The following is a 7,175-nucleotide window of genomic DNA, read 5'->3' on the forward strand; positions in this document are numbered from 1 at the left end:
TGAGTCGTTACTATCGCATCTGACAATGGCCGAGCCAAATAATAATTTTTGTGCACATTTCAAAATTCAACGTTTCCAAAATTTTTGTTTAATTGCTGTCTTAGCCAGTATGGCGATGTAATTACTTTCTCATAAATATGATACGCTTGTTGAATCTCAGTGTACTGTTAGTGTATTTCTGGACACACTTGCTTACGATTACTTTATCGTTTTGAAAAGAAGTTTTTATATTATTTTTTTTTAAAAAAATGTCATACAGCAGTAGCCAAGAATCTACCATCAACACACAGAACATTTCAACAGGCTTTATTGAATTTTTAGCTAATGGCGAGTTTGATGAAATGGTAAGTTTAATTACGTATATTATACTTAAATAAAAAATTTAAAAAAATTATAAATGTTGTAGCTATCAAATACACCAAGGTGGGTCTATTACAGCAATTTATTAAGCCCAGAGCAAACTATTTTAGTTGACGAAGTTAGTACCTACCTATGACATATTATTGTATAATATTGTAGCACTTACCTTACCGGCGTTATATATTATGCTGTTATAGACTAGAAACGATGTTGAGCATATATCAGAGGATTGTGTTGATCAACTACGAACAAATAGTATGTTCATTTTATTGTTATTTTTTTTTTTTTGCAATATATATACATATAAAATATTTACTATTATAGATTAACTAAATTAAGTCGGGTTTTGGGGTGATGAAGAAACTGACGAAGTATGTCTCACAGCAATAGACAAATATATTTGGGGTGAAGACTTTGCTGATGATGACAAAATGCTGTTGAAAATTTGTATTGAATCTAGTACCTAGGTAATATATATTTGTATATATAATACTACAATAGGTAGTGTTTTACGCCTTAATCAAAGAAAACCTATTGCAATACATCTATCAATACTTTTTTTTATCCTTAAAATATGTAATATATATTATTATAACTGATACCTATATGAATATATTGATTTGATTTGTTTACTTTAAATTGTAGGTACCTACTTATCGTAATTCATATATCTAACATTGTTGTTTCAATACATACATGTCTTACGAATTGTCTAAATATATGATACGCTGTAGCCTCCTTAATAACTTTTTTTCACTATTTTTAAATTGTTTTTACATTATATAAAGTTTTTATTGATTATATAGTTTAAATTATTTTTGTGTTTTAATTATGTTTGTGTTCCTTAAATACTCCTCACCTTGATTTCAATATAAATAATGATAATATATATTTATCTCAACTCACTATAAACTATAATGTCCATTTACCAAGGTTATGTTAAGATTATCACCACTTGATGTAGATACATTTTATTTTGTTTTTGCTAATATGTGACGAAGATAACTGTATAATAATATACTTTTTATTATTGAAACCATAGAATTTAAATATGATTTTTGTTTCATCTTTGAAATAAATGTGACATTTCATGTAATGTTATCAAGAATATGGCATTCTAAACTTTTAAGCTGAATTAGAACATGTGTAATTTCTTTATGTATATGGTTTTATCTACTGCAAATGAAGCAATCAAAAAAGTTATATAATATCAACTATTATATTATTATAGTCCAACGATATGTAACGATCGTCGAGAATTGTAATAATGACTTGATATAGTGACGGCCTTTAATAACTAAACTATATATTATATACATACATGTCTATGATGATAATTAGGTAGGTAAGTATATTTTTAGATTTCAGCATAAATACTACCAATGTATTTAACGAAAAATTAGTAAATTATATATGAATAGGTACTATATTGCATTTAATTGTTGTATATATGTGTAAGGATATATACATATATATCTGTGTATGCAAGTAATATGTCAATGTGTAGGTGACATATCGATGTGTACATATGAATATGTTTAGGTGTTTGTAATGTCGAATATGTATAGGTATATGATTTAATGTGGGTTTGCATATCATACTATATTTCACATGTTCAGGAAAACCAAGTGATGGGTCGTTAATAGTCTTTACTTATATAAATAATTCCCAAGCACTTGATGAATTATTCGTTGTATAATAGTACAATTATAACAGTTAAAGAGATTTATTTATTTTTTCTCTTATATACCTATAATCCATGTATGTGAGTATATAAGCTAAAATTTTAGTCTCATACAATATTTCAATGTATGATTGATTAAAAATATAAGTATCTGTAATATTATTCAGTGTAGAAATGCCTGGTTAAACTGAAAACATTTTCCTGTAATAAAGAGCTCAGAATATTATACACATGTAGACCACTTGGTAGACAAATGCTTGCCCTGGCTTTTATTCCATCTGACAATATACCTGCAGCATTTGATGAGCTTAAAGCGACATTTCCTCCTGAAGCTGAAGAAGTTGTCCAATGGTTTGAAGACAATTATGTACATGGCCGGATTCGTCGCCGAAACCAAAGAAATGGTAATATTATACGCACAGACCCACTTTTTCCGCCCAAACTTTGGTCTGTGTCAGAATTAATGGACCACGGAATTCCTAGGACACAAAATATTGTCGAAGCTTGGCATCGACGTTGGTCAACTTTGGTAGGTAAACCTCATGTTGGAGTCTATACAATGATAGAGGAGCTTCAGAAAGAACAACAACGAGTTGACTTGGAAATTGAATGCATTAATCGTGGAGAACCAAAACCGAAACAGAAAAAACAAATAATTGACAGAGAGAAAAGAATAATGACGGTATATAAAGATATATCAAATAGGAGTGTCTTAGAATTTTTACGGGGTTTGGCTCATAATATATCGATGTAGTTTTGTATATTTTTTTTGTTCAATGACGATCGGCGGTCACATGCCGAATATTAAATCCAATAATGAAAATAATAATATAAATTATGATGTACTTATATAAATATTAAATATTTTTTTTGTGTTTTTAAATTAAATTTTTAAATAATGATTAACGAATATAATAGTATAAATATAATGTAATTTTAGTGTAATGTATTGCTTGAGTTTTTAAATTAAATTATTAAATAATGATTAATGAATACATAATAGTATAAATATAATGTAATTGTAGTGTAATGTATTGTTTGAGTTTTTAAATGAAATTGTTGAATAATAAACATGATAATATTATGTAAATATGTTTGGTCGGGATTTTAAACCATCGGTATTATGATTTGTCGGGATTTCAAACAGTCGGTACTGTGACTTGTCGGGATTTTAAACTGTCGGTATTGTGATTTGTCGGGATTTGGTATGTCGGCATTTTACATGTCGGGATTATAACTGTCGGGATTTCGACCCAGACCCCTTGTACACCACTTGTACACCACTTGTACTATACCTATGTTTATATAGGTGTATATGCTATAGAAAACGGTTGACTATATATATATATATATATATATATATTTCTGTATATTGCCAGGTAAAGGAATATGCGAATGCAAACGAATATCTTTTTATTATTATTTTTTTTTCGAGTAATATGACGATGTAATTTCTTTCACATAAACATGATACCTGTGCTAAATCTCAGTGATTAAAATAATTATTTAATAGTATAAAATAGAGTAAGGTAAAAAAAAAAACTGCAGATGTTTTTTTTTTTTAATTACCTAGTTAATTATATTAACGTTATTAATAATTATAACGAAAAAAAAAATATATTACATTGAATACATTTTTTTTTTATAAATTATTAAAGATTTTCGATAGTAAACTGTATGACAGTGATTTTGACCAGCCCCATAAGCTGATAGTGTTGTCACATTTTAAACAAAAACTGTCAAATACCTCTGTATTGAAAGCCGAAATTATTGCAGTGAATATAATATGTTGTATTATTACGATATATCGTTTAATCAACGCGAACAGCCACCATCGCCATTATAGTTTTAGTTATTATTATTATTAAAACAATTGTTATTATTGTGGTAGTTAGTTGACGCACCGAGACGAAAGTTTATAACAACAAACCATCACCCGTGCCGACTGCAAATGTGCGTTAGGTTTCATGATCTCCACGCTACTGTAACGCGAAAGGTACACGATTTGTCTGATTATTCTGTCACGCGTTTTCGCGGAGAGGAGTCATGAAAAGTTTAGCATATATGTATAAAAAATGTTTATTTATACATATTTAAACAACAGGTGTTGCGGCCGAGAACGAACAATATTTAGTTCGTGCGCTCGGTACCGAAATACTTCGTACGCAAGAACACTCACACGCCGACCGATATGTATAGGTATGTAAAATATGTGTAGGAAACTCAAGAATAGTGGCCGGGATCGCCGAGCAAATACTCCGAGTGCTAGGTAGTGTGTGGTGATTAGGTGTGTATGTGTATAGATATTAAAATAATTTCAACACAAATTTAACAGATATTGATATGATATAATGAGACGTTTTAAATAATACACAATAAATACAATTATAGCCAATAGGCAAAAACAATATAATAATATTATACAACAATCTATTTGAGCTGCTAAGAATTATATAAATATGGCCAAATAATATGATAATAATGTTTTTAATGAAATAATTAAGTTAATAAGTTAAGTTAAAAGTTACTTGTATTTTTTTTTTCGTTAACTCGTTAAGTTAAAAGTTAAATTTAAAAAAAAAGTAACTTAACTTAGTGTTAAGTTAAAATTTGCTAATTTGCAAAAATAAAAAAGGTGGGTAAGTGGATGTCGCTCTGCTGTACAGTAGGTTACAAGTGGGTCACTGTATAATGGATAGTATTAAATTTGAATTCAATGATATAATATCACTGTATAAGAAAAACGATTCTGAGCGGAGACGGTTTGTCAGTCCTAGGTATTAGACATACCTATTATAGGTAGGTATACTTATCTATAGTATTAAAAAAAAATTATTATTAAGGTATTAATAATAAATTCCAAATTAATCATATCACAATATCCGTCAGGTAACGCGTTATACATCAACAACAAACCGTGGTACTATCATAAATATATAAAAGTATACTTTAGAAGTTTCAAGTACCCACAAATAATATTATACAATCATTACAATCACAACAAAATAAATAAAATATTTATTCCAGGTTTTTCAATAAGTAATTTCGTCCAAATTTGAACTTAAAATGACTATAAAAATAAACTGTGCGTATGTATTTCTTAGAATTTTTGGCAACAGAATTAAATATTTATGTGGAATCTTGTTTTAAATTTTCAATCCTTAGATATAAAAGTTGAACATTTTATAAATTTTTAACTACAAAATAATTATTCAATTTTAAATTTGATAAATTTTGTCAACATTTTAACTTCAAATGCTTATACACAAAAATTGTGCCTATGTATTTTTAATATATTTATTCAACTGATATTGTAAAAATATATCAGGAGCTTTGTATTAAATTTTTACACTTTTTGGCCCAACAGATAAAACTTTATTGATATTTATAGAAAAAAAAAACTGAAAAAATTGAAAACTGAAAATGTCCGTAAACAGCTCAAAAAGAGTCAAAATATTTTCAAAATTGTATGGTGTATAGGAAATGCTAATATAAACATTCAGTAAAATTTTCATGTATCTACAGTTATTCGTTTTTGAATTACAACAAAATAAGGAAATCGCTACATGAGAAATCGAGTGAATATCCAATGTTGTAAAAATTTGAATTTCAAACGATCATAAAAATTTTATTTGACTTTCTTATAGATATTTTTTGTCTGATAAAGGTAGATAATCTTATAAGGAATCTTATATTACATTTTAAAATCTTAGATTTAAAAAGAAAAATTTTTACGAATTCTTAACTCAAAATAATTTGGTAATTTTCGTGTTTTTTCCATATTTTGTCAATTTTTGAACTTAAAATGCTTATAAAAAAAAACCGTGACTAAGAATTTTTAATATTTTTCATCTGCTTTTGAAACAATATACTAGGAGCCTTTTATTAAATTTTCAAGCTTTTTTGATCAACAAATAAAATTTTATTGATATTTTTAGAAAAAAACTAAAAAAAAATGAAAACTGACAATGTCCGTAAAGAGCTCAAAATAAGTCAAAATTTTTTGAAAATGTTATGGTGTATAGAAAATACTAATATAAACATTCAGTCAAAATTTCATGTATCTACGGTCATTTTTTTTTTAAGTTACACCAAAAACCAAATTCAATTTTGTGAAAAATCGATTTTGCGTAAAAATTCCCGTTTTTCCTTAATTTTTCTTTGGTTTTTCTTGGTGCTTTTGAAATTTACTGGCAATTTTAAATTTTGACCTCTCTAATGCACTTTCCAATCGAACAAGATACTGAAATTGAAAATCTAAGCATTATTTCGACTACTTATCGTGTACACAGAAACAAAAAAAAATTAAAAATAAAAAAAAAACACACAATATCATTGTAAAATCGATACATTCATCGTTTCCACTCAGAATCTAAAATTCCAGACACATAATATGGTTTGTTAGATAGTTTTTCTGGTATATTTATACTTAACAGGACACCTTTTTTTTTTTGATACTTATGTAGTTAAGTACGCTGAAGACGATGGTGAAGTCAGAATTTGGGGCTCAGACTTAGTTTCGAAGTTTTGACACTTCAAAGTTAGTATATAATACGTTTAATAACTTATAAATGTCGCGTCTCCAAGCGGGCCCAGTTGTGGCCCAGTGGTGGTTTACACAGCAAATAGGGGGATATTTTCGATTTTAATGTCCGAGCGAGCGTAGCGAGAAATCAAGCATTATAGCCTATAGGTATTTAAGGGTTATTATATAAAGTTAAAACTTCAATTAGCTATAACTTCGAGAATATAACTTCGTGCGCCAAATTCTGATTTCACCATCGTCTTCAGCGTACTTAACTACATAAGTATCAAAAAAAAAAAGGTGTCCTGTTAAGTAGAAATATACCTAACCCAAAAAAAGGGGTGTCCCGTAAAGGAGAAAAGTTCCGTTTTTCTTTACGTCCATGAAAATTACTTGGGAAATTTAAAATGATACATCAAAGTAAAAACACATTCGAAAATTTGCATTATTCTTCGGACGAAAATTAACTTAATTTAGATATTTTTGAAATAAAATTAACTTGAAGTTAACACGTTAATCTTGAAAAAAAGTAACTTATTAAGTTAAAAGTTAATTTGAAAAAAAAAAGTAACGAGATAATTAACTTAATTAAAATTAACTTAAGGG

Source organism: Acyrthosiphon pisum, chromosome X (assembly GCF_005508785.2).
Source record: "Acyrthosiphon pisum isolate AL4f chromosome X, pea_aphid_22Mar2018_4r6ur, whole genome shotgun sequence".
Taxonomy (NCBI): domain Eukaryota; kingdom Metazoa; phylum Arthropoda; class Insecta; order Hemiptera; family Aphididae; genus Acyrthosiphon; species Acyrthosiphon pisum.